Source organism: Poecilia reticulata, linkage group LG5, assembly GCF_000633615.1.
Source record: "Poecilia reticulata strain Guanapo linkage group LG5, Guppy_female_1.0+MT, whole genome shotgun sequence".
In the NCBI taxonomy this organism is placed as follows: Eukaryota; Metazoa; Chordata; class Actinopteri; order Cyprinodontiformes; family Poeciliidae; genus Poecilia; species Poecilia reticulata.
This window is the reverse complement of record NC_024335.1, coordinates 23,646,259-23,660,637: the sequence shown is the minus strand read 5'-3', so window position 1 is coordinate 23,660,637 and position 14,379 is coordinate 23,646,259.

The following is a 14,379-nucleotide window of genomic DNA, read 5'->3' as shown; positions in this document are numbered from 1 at the left end:
CACACTCCTTCCTATCATTCAGTATTACAAGATGCTTTTCTTTCTTTGTTTAAAGTGAATTTTCCATTGATCAGATGTAATATTCAAATTTTTTGAGAAACCATATGTTGGGTTTTTCAGGAGGTGTGAGCTCTATGTTTGTGTGTATTTACTGTACTGTACTTTATTTCTTTTCTACATTTCTAAAATGTAGAAAAGTTTTGAATCATTTCTAAAATGATTCAAAACAACTGCTCAAATGTTAATTGAGAACATCCGAAAAACCGAGAACCTGTAAGTTCTTGGTGTGTTAGTGGATTAAATCAAACATTATCAGTCATGCTTTGAATGTTAATGGATATTTTGATGTGACATCATCAAGGCAGTCCCTTCTTTTGAAGCCGCGCTGGTAATAAATGGATGGACGCATTTGTCGGCACATAAAATATTTGAGTCATAAGCCTGCTCAGGAGAGGCACTAAAAGCACCGGCTACGTGTTCCTAGAAAATCACCCTCGGCGCTGTAAACATGTGCTTTTTATTACCCATATCGAAAGGCATCTCGGAGCGGATGTGCTCGCCTGTTTTGAAGTCTAAAGTCGTATTGATCTTCTGGGAATGTAAACTGTTTAGCATCATGGGAATAGGACAATGCACTTTGTTATTGATTTTACTTTAATGACGCACGAGGGGGAACAGCTTTCTGTTCAATTAATTTTTTATAATTAATGCGCTCATAACCACTTTATCAGTGTAGAACAAAAATGACTGAGATCCTCTTCACTTGTCCACAGAGGACATTTGCCTACTTAAATTTATTGGCAGTCTTTTCTGATTCCTATCTTTATGTCCATATGTTTCATTCCAGGAAGGGGACGTTTCTCTTCTCGCTTCCCACCGCCATTCAGCCAAGTGCAATTGTGCAAAGCAAAGAGTTCAGTGGTTGTTTCTTCCAACTTTTCAAACAATCAAAATTACTTAAAGTAAGATCAGTGAAATGTAAACTGTCTAAGTCAAGTGTTTCTTTCAATGACACAAAGTCAAATCTTTGAAAGTTCTCATGACGGCAATAAACACTTATTTTCACAATCATTTGAAATCTACAGTTAAATGAGAACAAGACACTGAATATGTATGTTTTACCTTTTTTTCTTTCTTACTGTGTATGTGCCTTTTCCTGTACTACTTTGTTCACAAACTTATTGACAACATAGGAGACACACTTTGGGTAAAGCTCTGAACAACTGTAAACAATCTGTAACATTTGAATCTCACCTGAGAGTAATTGTTCACTTTAAGGAAAGAGTAATAAATAAATTCATAAAATTGACATATTGTGACGAGTTCGAAATGACTCAAACTCAAAACTATTAGTTTTCTAAGATGTGAGTTAACATTTCAAAGTATCGTTCATTTTGACTGACATGACATACATAGTGTTTTAAGTCAGCAGAGAATTGCATGTAAGCAATTGATATAATAATTATATCTTTATTTGCAGGTTTTCAAAATGTTTTTTGAGTTCTTTGCAAAGAGGACTTCTGCTTCAAGTGAATCATCTTAAAGAGATTACGTCTCAAGCTCTTGCTGACAGGTTAAAGAGAGCAGAAAGAGTCAAAGGCTGGATGATTTGAATGCCAAAGGAGACGCAGAGACGAAGGGGAGAAAAATATTTCTATCGCTGTCAATGTGAAGCCAGTTCTTAGTTGTTGCTGCATATTTTATTTTACCAAAACAATCCCGCATAAATTTAGCAAAACAAAACTGCTGTTTATATTGCTCTGTCACGCATAAGTGGAAAAACTCAAAACAGTATTTCAATATTTTATTCAATTTTGTTCTCATTTTTCAGTCAGACTCGAGTTTATAGAAACACTTCAATCTGAGACGTGTGCACCACTTACATATTCTTTCAAATGTCAAATAAAACACTGTTAATTGTCCGGGGACGTGATATGTGTGCCAGAGAGCCCACCCCGCGTTTAGGCTTGATTTTGGAAAACGGGCAGACGTCCCAGGATTTTTAAGCAGTGGCAACGGGGCTGGAGTTAATTTAGAAAGGCCTTGGAAATTAAAAGAATAATGATGCGTTAAATCAAAATATCTGCCTTTAGAATGTGAAATACGTAATGACCTCCCTGGCTGTATCCGCTGAGCCACAAAAGACCAGTCAGCATGTGAGTAATGAAATTCAAAAAAACATGATGATGAGTGAAATTGTCCCAGCATAACAAACGATGCAGAGACCATTTTGCATCGTTAAACATCACTGAGGTTCCACAGAAACTGGTGAATGGATGGATGAGGGTTCAACAGTTTGAAGATGTCACAGATGATGAATGAAGAGATGAAATGGTGCATTTACAGTAAAAAATAAAACAAGAAAGTCAATTCATTTAATTTAAAGCTTAAATAGAAAAAAGTTTCTTGTGACGCAAGAATTTTCTGAAAAACCGAAAAGGTTTTTTTTTCTGAGATCAAAACTGTTCATACGCCAACATGGGAAATTTCCAAATTCATAGGATTTTGGAGTACAATGATATGAAAAAAGTGTTTGGACTCTTTCCTAATTTCATTAAATCGATTTAAATATTAGTCGAAGACAACAAGTAAACAGCAATAAAGATGAGATTTGTGCAGTGAATAACTCTTTCTGCTTCTTCCACATGAGCTCTGGATCTCTACAGCTCCTGCAGAGTTACCAGGAGCCACTGAGCTTCCTCTCTGCTCTCACATCCTGGTCTCTCAGGGCAGAAGAAAGGCCGTATGCAGATTTATTGTTGGGACTCACCTTTTTTTGTTTAGACATAAAGAAGTGAACCGACCCAACAAGGCTTTAAACTTGTTCACTTTTTTGATCCTTGGCCGTTCTCACGTGTCTTTCAGTAACTTTTTGAAACATCATCCTATTTTCCATCCAGTTTAGTTAAAAAAAATTGGAGAATTTGTGGTATGGAAATTGGCATTTGATGCTCTCAACCTCTAAAAGTCTCTCAAAGATGATTAATCGGCTCTTTCAGTTCATTACATGCATGTCTTTTAAAAACCTGTCTTGTCACCAAACTGAGATTACAGGGAAAATTGCTACCATTTGGATGTGCAGCAATTTTACAACATCCACTCCAGACCAGTTTGGACATCCTCTCTCACAAAGGATGTAGCAGTTGTATAGACAGAGATAAAAAAAAGGAATTGTGATGTAATTGCAGTTATTATGCAACATTTGTTTGACAGTGCTGTACAAGAGATGCTTGTCTAAACACAATCATTAATGCTTCTGATCCACAAATGTTTTTGCCTACTTATCTTCATTTTCCCAACGTGAATATTTGTGGTTAAAATCGGAATATTCTGCACCTATGAAGACATATGAATACAATGATGTGACACAGGACTTTTGGAGTTGGATACCCAACTATTAAAGGGGAAAAGAAATACAACATGCTAGTAATACAAAAAAAGTTTTAGGATTGGTCTAGTCAAAGACTGGACTGAAATCCATTTGAAATTAATGCACTAAAACAGGTTCTTCATGCCAGAAAACTCTCCTGTTATTACAAACACTTGAGGTCATTAGATTTAGAGGATGTTACTGTCTCACAAAGTACCAGGTTGATTTGGAGTGATTTTTTTTTTCATAATTAAATAAAATTATCATTCTTTGACCTGAAACGTTTGCAGACAAGCAAAAACAGAATAAATCAAATGGTTTTTCACAGCAGTGCATTATTAAATGAAAGAATAAATTGAATCAATCAGTTATGACCGAATAACTTCATATTCAGTGCTTAACAAAAAACATATAAATAGGGTGGAGGATAAAGGCTGTTTTAAGGTTTTCCATAATTTGGTTTCCCATTAGCTCTGAACATACAATGAGTCTTTAAAGAATCTTGTGTGAAATAGAAAAAATGAGAATGGAAAACAGAATTATTATTTAATTCTTTATTTATAGCATAAAGAATTAAATGTATTAAATATTACTCTAAAGACTTGGCATTTTGAAAAACAGTAGCAGAGTTATTTAATTTACTGACACGTTTCTTTTTTGAATGACTCACATTAGTGCTACATTTTTTAGGTTAAAAGTAATAAAAAAAACACGACTGATAAAACCAGAATAGAATATTGTCAGTGGATTCAACACATTCATTTTAAATAGCATTGAATGTTATTTCTAGTCTTCAGATGGATAATTGGCTACAGGGGACATGATGTGCAATAGAAGCATCAGCAAAGAGTCTCAGTAAAAAAAACAATGGGAGCTGGAAGAGTGAGAACAGGTTGAAGAGTCTTAAGCTCGATCCAATTACTGTAACCAAAACAATGTACATTGATAATTGGCCCTTAAATCTCATCCTTTCTTTAACTACGGTATGTTTCTCAGGACTAAATACACAGCAGCACATTCAAATGTTAAGGTAGAGGAAAAAGTATAAAGGAAGGAGTCAGATTCAGAAGCAAAACCCCCCAAAAAACAAAGAAACTGTAGTAGTTAGCGTGCAGAAACCACAGGAAAGCTAGCAGAAGGGTATTGTTTAAACTGGCTGTAACAACAGCGATTCTGAGTTATTGTGGGGTAATTATATATGCACTGATCAAACAACGTGTAAGCATCATTTTTTTTAAAAGGTTTAAATATTCTGTTAATGTTTTAATTATTTTCTTCATGTTTCTAACGGAAATCACTGGATTTAGGTTTAGTACGTGTAATTAAGTAAAAGTTAGTGATAAAAAAAGAAATGTTGCTTGTGAATATTTGGTATTCTTTCCAAACACGTTGTAATTCAATGTGAAATGATGTTCCACATAGTTTATAATAAATGTTGACAGGAAACGTTGGTCAGTTTTATGTGTAACTTAAATACGAAGAAGTGTTCATTTACAGGAGACAGCTTTAGGACCTAATTTGTTTCTTCTAAAAACTTACAAGTATTACAGCAAAATTCAAATTAAAAGAAAGTTTAAAAGACTCTGCCTCCGGCAGACACAGTGAGTCCAAAAAAACAGAAACCTTTGGAGGATTATAAATTGAAAAGGGCAACAAGGGATGAGCTGAAAGGCTGAGCTTCTGATATCCAAATGGAAAATGTTCAAGTACACATGTATTTTATACAGTTTCCTCAGTTCAGAAAATTGCTCTGAAATGTTTTTCTGTCAAAAAAACAGAATAAAAGAATCATTTCTAAGCTTCAGTGTGTGAAGTGTTGCTTAAGTATTATTTCAGATGATGGGCTAAATGAATGTAAATCTGCATGTGTATTTCTTAGATTGTAGATGTTGGGATAATTCGTCCTGTCAGGGTAAAAGCTGCAAACTCCTAAGCACATAAGGTATGAGTGTTAAACTGGGGGAAAAAAATATATGTAGAGAAGCTTCTGGTTGCCATGACAAGGATAAATCGTGATGACAACACTCTGGGAAGTCCAGGTCCTCCATCTTTGTGGTTAGCATAAGCTATCGTGGAGTGAAACTGAGGAAGAGCGCAGATGGAAAACATTATCCTCCTGGATTTTCTGGCATTAGGAATTCTGAAGGAGAAAATCAGATTTTAAGGGATTTATATACTTCTAAGCCCAGTTCAAGGTGGTGAGAGATGGGAGAAAACTGGACAAAGATCTGCAGACACTTAATATTATGCTTTAAAATGATTCCATGGAAAAGTAAAGCCAGACGTTTGTGGTCAAAAGTGGTTAACAAATAACTGTGATTTACAGTGCCTTCAAAGATATTCACAGTCCTTCAACTTTTTCATAATTCTTATGTGTGAACATCAACTTTCAATGCATCTCCTTTTGATTTCAAGTGACAACAAAACTCATAATGTAAAAGGAAGCTGATACATCGTCAGTCTGTTTATGTGGACGGCCATGTCTTGGTGTGTTTCCAGTTTTGTCTTATTCTTTCCATAATGGGATGATGGATTAAACATCTCGGTTCAAAGCTGGAGTTATTTTTATAACCCAGCCCTGCTTCAAACGTCTTCTCAGCTTTATTCCTAACATCTCTGACTCGTTCCTCTTCATGCTGCTCTCTGTTCGCTGATGTTCTCTAATAAACCTCTGAAGCCTTCAGAGAAAAGCTGAACATATATCGAGATTAGATCACATGTCCATTTACTAATTAACTGTCTTCTAAAGGAGGGTGAGTCAGTTGTACTTGAATTTATTTAGGGGTATTGAAGTGGGAGAGATCAAATATATACCACACTTTATTCTTTTTTTTTGTGTAAAAGGAAAAACATTGAAAAAGCATAAATCCATTTCCTTCCGTTTCTCAAATACATGTTACTTTGTGTTGTTGTATCACATAAAATCAAAATAACATAATTGGAGGCTGGTTGTTGCAAAAACATCAAGTCTTACCAAGAATTTTGGGTCTAATATAAATATTGCACTACATTTAGAGTAAGACAATCTTACAATTATTTTTAAGTATTTGTTTGTTGCTGTTTTATACTAATTGGTTTATTCATTCTACAATCACTTTGATATTTTTTAAAATGTAGATTTCATCATAAATAAAATCCATTATTATTATCATTATTATTATTACATTTCATCAGTGAAATTATCTGTCAATGGAACTAAAACTTTTTAGTTCATCAATATTAAGCATTTATTGACTTAAATTGATCACCATTATCATGCTAAAACATTACTTGTAAGTTATTTTTTCTTCTATTTCAAGTGTTTTTAGGTAGAACCTACACAAAAATAAGATTTTATGTTTTCGCAGCGTGGGATTGTGAATACTTTTCGGCCAAACTGTACCTGCAGCTTTCGTCGCAGCGGCGTGCGTAATTTAATCAACTTGTGTCATTGTTCTGCAGTAGACATGTTGTTTCATTCATCCTTTATCTTTGCCGTTCTAACATGAGAATCTCCCCTTGGGAAATCAATAAAGCTTCATATTTTTAATGTTTGACGTCTTTTGTTAAATTATAAAACAACAAGATAACTTGTTGTCCTGGCAACTAACACGCAGCTTGATGAGAGCGTTTAAGGAGAGTGACAGCGAGAGGCTAGGTGTTTGTTTAGTCACACAGCTGATACGGCACCAAGACGTCAGCCGCAGGATCGATGCCAGGCCCCGGGTTGACGAATAGACGGGGGATATTGCATGTAAACACCAGCGCAGAGATAATCTGGTGTGCTGAATGTTTGCTGGCCGTCATACCCCAGCATTACTATTAAAGCGAGGTTAGTCGGGTCGCCGCTTCTCTTCTCACACCGACAGTAATACTGCATGGATATCCCCCATGATGGATTTCAGCTGCTCAGCAGTTCTCTGTGCCGTTCCCACACATACTGGGCTTTGAGCTGACAGATCTAATTAGAGACAAAGTTCAGGACTGGGTTCTTAATGAAGTGACATGTGAGGGATCTGCACACTAATACTTCTGGCTCATACTGCTTATGTAACGAATTAGCACTTGAGGTTCACAACATGCTTTTTTTTTTTTTTTTTTTTTGTAATGTGGATGATTTGCTGTTATGAGGTGCATTTGGAAATTAAATCAAAATCCACCAAAGGGAAGCTCAACTGGATACAACATGGCAGTGATAGAAATAAATGGTGTTGGTGATTCTCAAAATTATAGCCACATGTTTCAAAGGCTTAAGCAATTAAAGTCAAGTCATTAATCACAGCAGGCCCATGTGCATCTCGCCAAACCATGGAGCTGTAATAATTACAACTCTGATATATGTTAGATAAGATTGCCTGAGGAGTTATACCAGCGGGTCTTGTTTCCAACGATGAAACGGTCCTGATTCTTTATAGTTTGGATTTCAATTGATTAGTTTTAAATCCCAAGATCTTTTCAAGTCCACTTACAAAATAACTAGCTCGTATCATTCGCCATGTATGAGGAAACACCTCACTTATCCTAATTCAAAGGATTAATTACACATTTTCTACATCCCACCCATTGTCTAGCTGCTTGTCCTTGTAGAGTTTCAGGCGGCTTGGTGTCCAGCCAAGTGTTCAATTTTAACATTTAGAAGAATTTTAGATTATTTTTTATTTGTCATTTACACACCAATAAAACAAAAAGTAGGCTATTTCCATGTAGATACCACCAGAAATTCAAAACATTTTGAGATCTGTATTTAATGTCCTGCTGGTCAGGAAAACCCCTGCAGCAGTTTATTTCACCTACGCCTCGGCCGCTCTGGATTCATGAAAAGAAGGTTGAAATATTTAGGTACAGACTTGTAATGTCATTTATCATGCATCTACAATCTAAATTGAGTATCTAGATAATGTTTTTTTTTATCATAATTTTAGATTTTTTTTCCTGTTTGTAGCTAATGAGTTGGTCTGAAAACAAAGTGAGTTTTCTGTTAACATGTGTTTTTTGTGTAAACTCGTCTTTTCCCCTGAATAAATCCTAATTATCCTGAATAATAAGCAGGACCTGAATAAATGTTTGCAGGACCTGAATAAATGTTTGCAGGACCCATCACCAGTCTCACAAATAATCAAACGTTCACATCTGATGTTTTGCAGGAGTTAACTTCTTGAAAGCTTTCAACTTAATGTAACATATCACTTAATTTCTTGAGTTGATTTGGTATCTCATTGTTGAAGTGTGTTAGTTAGGCAATTTTTTTACTATCTATTTTGCCTTTACAAAATATCCAGACTCAGTTTTGCGCGCCCATTTTTAATTTTTCACCAATTATTTCTTTTTTTGTCGCATATTTGGCCAATACGTCTGATGTGCTTTTGCCTTTTTCTTTTAGCTAGTTTATGACATTATTGGTCATATTTACTTTATCATTGTTCAGTATATAACGGGAAGCTTTTGGCAAGTATATCCTGTCTTTGTGTTGACTTTGTGTGCTGACGGTTGTTTGACTGGCAGCTGGTAACTTTACATTCAGGTGTTGGTCCCCTGACTTGTCTTGTTTCTGTCCTTGAGCCCTGGAGTTGGACTCATTAATCCTTCCAAGGCTCTAATGTCAGTCACTTTGTCAGTTTTCTAATAGACTAGCTCTTGTATATCATAAGGACTCAGAGGAGGCAATTACCAACACTTTGTGTGTTAAACAAGAGTGTAGTGGATTTGCATCTAGTTTTCGGCTTCAGTGTAAACTTGTTGAAGTTGTTGAATTTTCTCTATCAAGTAGTAACTGCATACATGCTCTGAAAATCTTTCTACAGCACATGCTCTACTCCCTCTGCTTCCCACAGCGTTGATCCTATGGCCAGGTTATGACTTAACTAAGCAATAGATAATTACTGGTTCAAAGTCTGTCAAGTAAGGCTAATAAAAATCATTTTTACAAAGCCCAGAGTAACGAACTTACTTCAGAGTCTGTTCAGTGACTTTGAATTCAATGTAAATCCAAGGGCAGCTAAGACAGAGGAAAAAAGGGGGGCTTCATGATATCAGCTCATCAGCAGCTGCTTGTTTGGATAGTTGACATGGGGAGGGGGAAGTCAGACAGTCAAGGGCAGCGCTGGTAATGATGTGAGCAGTATATCAGGGTCTCAGAGTGACATTTCTCAGTCTCTTCAGGGAGTCAGGAGCTCGTTAAAAGTTAAATCCCAGACTTTTGACAATTTTTCCTCATGTTCTGGCCACAGATACGTGCGTCACAAATTATTTGTCCCTCCATGCTGTTCTTGAATTAAAAAAAATAAAATAATGTTGCTTTGCTGAAGTCTGCACCCAACTGGATAGAAGCGCTTAGAGAAGCTTTGAGATCCAGTATTTATGTTTACATTATGCTGACTGAGATAACCTGAGTACCACAGCTGTCATCAGGTGAGTAGTCAGGTAAGCACAGAACAAACTGATGTCACATTTGTGAGATCCTGCACAAATATACTTTATTTACAAGTGCATTCATAGGTGGTGTTCAATTTGAGTTAATTACTGTGATCGGTGTAAACAATATTAACTGGGAACTGTTCTGTTTAAAGTCTGTGCTGTACAAAATGTGAAATGCAAGTTTCCCATTTTGTCATTTTAATACTTAGACTGCTGTTTGAATTAAAGTTTCCTTAAGAGCAAAGATATTGTAGAAAACCTTTAAAAGCTGAAAAACATGATGGAATATATTGAGACAGATAGAGATTGCTGTATCTTCACTGCATCTTCTTAATGCCCTTAATTCAGTTTACATTTACAATCCCTTGAGAAAACAGTGAACTTTTTCACAGTTTGTTGGCATGTAGCAGCCAGAAAACTCTCCAAAAACTAGGACTTCCCTTTCACCTTATAAACTCCCATGGGGGTCTGAGGTTTAGCATGAAAAAATAGCATTTTCTTGTTTTGTTTTTTTCTAAGTTCTTACAAATATTTATCTCTGTCTCCTTTACTCTTGATATATCTGAGATCTTTAGCTCTATGCTCTTATGATCGCATGTGTGATTAGTGATAAGTGACTTTAGTGACAATCACTAAAATGAACTTCTGCTCATGGTCCTGCTCAACACCAAAGGCTGCAAAATCAGGGGTTAGTAATCCAATTTAGTTGAAACAAAGCATAATCCTCTTAAACGGCACTTATTACCCTATTAGTCAGTCTTCAAGCACCCCATTAAGAGAAAATCTGAGGATTATGTTCTTTCTGCATTAGCAGATAAATTTCTTTCACGCCTGAATAGCCGGAGGCCCATTGTGCACGACAATTTCACATCACATCGTTTAAAAATATCATCTGTGCAGCCAGAGCGAATTGACGAGGCTTGAAAAAGTTATTTTTCAAAGTTTTACAAAAGTCATAGCTGCATGTAAATGCCCAGGAATAGATATTTATCTGCAGGATACAAAAACCATTAATCCCCCCGTACCCCCCAAATGTTTCAGTTTTTGGTACAAGTCAGTCTTGGCAAGGTTTTCTGCTTACAGAGGAAGATGTAATTCTCTGCAGATGCTGATGAAATGCAGAGTAAATGGTAAAAGCCTAAGGTAAGCCTACCTGATTTATAATACGTGGGCATAACTGTAAAAGATGTCTATACTTGAGACAGAATTACCTGACTCTGCTTTCCCCGTATTACATCTGCCTCTCTGCTTCCTTTGTCCTTATTGTACTTTCAAGTGGACATTCTTCGAAATCTCAGTTATATTTGTTCCCAGCCTGTGTTCCACAGCAAGCGACCTTTTTCTAAAAACCACCCATGGTGCATCACTCAAGTTTGTCAATACTCCAGTTTTAGACAGGATACGTTTAAAGTTTGCAGCAAAGAACAAAAAAAAAATTTGATTTTTTTTTTTTTTTTTTTTTTTACATTGCTTGTTACTTTGCACAGATATTAGAAAACTCTGGTCCTTAAAAGAAAGTTAGTAAGCATTTTTATACAAAGTATCTCAGTTCTTGTAAGTTGTTCATGTTTTTTTGTTTTTTTTTTTCATTTTGAAACCACAAACTTTAACAGTTTGATGTGGTTTTAACGAGACAGTCCGACATGAAGCAGTGAACAACTGTATAATTATGTGCATCTAATACCTCAAAAACTTTTTACAAGAAAAAAAAACACATCTAATTTATCCTCGTTTGCTTTATTACCCCTCAGTAATATCCTTTGCAACCAACTGTTTTCAGCAGTCAACTAATTAGTAAACGGAGTCCACCTGTCTGTAATCTAATATCAGCATAAATCAGTTCTGTGAAGCCATCGCAGATTTGCACATTAGAGAAGAACCGACATGAAGACCAAAGAGCTCAGCAAGGGGAAAGTTATAGAGAAGGGAAAGAAAATGTTTTAAAACAATATAAGCTTTGTTCATGTAATCTATCATCTGAAGGTTGGAAGAGTACAGGTCAACAGAAAACCTACAAAGACGTGAACATCAGCCTAAAGTGACAGGTTGTAGAAGCGAATCACCAATCAAAAAGTAGGATCAGGGCTTTAATGCCTCATTTTGGAGTAAATAATTTAACAGATTTTAATGAGTTAAAAATTTTACTGCAATTAATCACTTTTTTCTTTTATGTACAGAAGTTCAGAGCGGACTCACGTGTTCAGGTAAAAGCTCCCAAACAGTTGAAGTGCAATCACGTGAATTCAGGATGTTGGTATTCACACAGCCGGAAAAGGGTAGAGTGCCTTCTCCGGGTCAGGGGGGTCGTCCTGCCTCAAGTGGAGGAGTTTAAGTATCTGGGGATCTTGTTCACGAATGAGGGAAGAAGGGAGCGGGAGATCGACAGGCGGATTGGGGCAGCGTCTACTGTGAAGCGGGCGCTGTACCGGTCCGTCGTGGTGAAGAGAGAGCTGAGCCAAAAAGCGAAGCTCTCGATTTACCGGTCGATTTACGTTCCCACCCTCATCTATGGTCATGAGCTTTGGGTTATGACCGAAAGAACGAGATCACGGGTACAAGCGGCCGAAATGGGCTTCCTCCGCAGGGTGGCTGGGCTCTCCCTTAGAGATAGGGTGAGAAGCTCGGTCATCCGGGAGGGACTCAGAGTAGAGCCGCTGCTCCTCCACGTCGAGAGGAGCCAGTTGAGGTGGCTCGGGCATCTGGTAAGGATGCCTCCTGGACGCCTCCCTGGTGAGGTGTTCCGGGCACGTCCCACCGGGAGGAGGCCTCGGGGAAGACCCAGGACACGCTGGAGGGATTATGTCTCTCGGCTGGCCTGGGAACGCCTTGGGATTCCCCCGGAGGAGCTGGAAGAAGTGGCTGGGGAGAGGGAAGTCTGGGCCTCTCTTCTGAAGCTGCTGCCCCCGCGACCCGACCCCGGATAAGCGGAAGAAAATGGATGGATGGATGGATGGTATTCACACACACCTTTCACACACAGCGCAAACCACCTGGGAGACGCTCCTCCCGCATCAATACGTGTCACGCCTCTAGTTCTAGCATCCTCTAGTTTTGCTTTTACAAAACGCTCAAGGAGAGTCTCCTTGGACAACAAATCTGCAGTTTCCATTCAGGAGTGCCTAGCCATTTATTAGTCTTTATAGTCATTAGGGAAGAATCGCACAAATGTAGATATTTTCTCTTCATGTCTGATAAATGTTCCTCAACCGTACAAAAACCGAAAGTGGGTGAATTAAAGAAAATTATCAACATTGCTGTCCAAGCGTATTTCTGCATAAAACAGGGCAACAAATTTCTTACCATTGGTCAGAGCTTTTTAGACAGAGCACAGAGGTATCAAGACAGTAAGGCGGATTTCTCTCTGCCAACAAAATAATTTTCATCATGTTTCAATCTGATGACATGTGTACAAGCTTTTAATTGGACACGCAGCTGGCATCTGCAAACAGCAACACCCCACAAATTAATATTTGCATAAAAAAAAAGATCTGATGGGATGGTTGGAAAGATTACCGTTGTGGGAAAAGGAGTTATCCTGTTACCGAAGTTATTCAGATCTAAAGTACCATCTCAACGCAAAACATCAGCAACAAAAAACAACAGCAAGCACAGACGTCCCCAATGCCCCAATACTCTGCTTTTCAAAAGAAGCTATGAATGCTCAGGGGTTCCTGAAACAACACAATGTAAACGCTGCCTGTGGTGAGACAATAACACTACAACACACATTGAGACAATGACCTGAAACAGTCAGTGTGAATCAGTAGCAGATTTGGAAATATGTCATGACAGAAAAGCCATCAAGTGACTATCGGTTTGCCTGGCTCATTCAGCCAAGGGTACATTCAGGTTACAGCCAAAAGCAGCCGGAGCACGGCTCCTTTAACCGCAGGCAAGAACTGTCAGAGCAGAGTTCGTGCTTGTTGTGTGTGTACGCAGCCACAGGATGAAAGAAAATTATCCGAGCGAAGCATTTATAGGCACTGATAAACTTTGGCTTCAGCCCACTCTTTTTATTGGTTGGCTTAAAAGGCGAGACCCCGGACAGGTCGCCAGTCTGTTGCAGGATTATTTAAATTAAACATATAAATTAAACATCCAAGACTAAGTCATTATGGAATTATAAATGTAGTAATAAAATAAGCAATTAAAAAGAAACACAAAATTCAAGAACATCTGACTTATTTCATCAGTAAGTCCTATTGAGATTAAAAACCTCTTTTTCAAGGGACACCTGACCAAGAGGCAGCAACATGATTTTTTTAATGCAGTAAAAAGACAGATGGATGAAAATAATGCATCACTTTAACTCAAGATGCACATGTTTGGTGCATTTACATTAACGGTTATGTTAGGCTGGACTTCAGTGGACTGCTGTCCTTGTCACGTTCAAGAGTACAAGCACAGGAAGAAGAATCAATTTATTGACTGACACATGTCTAACTCTGCTAACACAGGTCAGTGGGTCCCTTGCTGGCTGCTTTGGCCCCTTACCGACTGTTTCTCCGGGACTGTGTGTCCAATTGATGTTAAGTCAAAATCCAAAACAACAGACAAACAATTTGGAGACGGGAGATGATGAGCTGTGTCAGTTCGAGTCCTGTCGACTTGTTGGG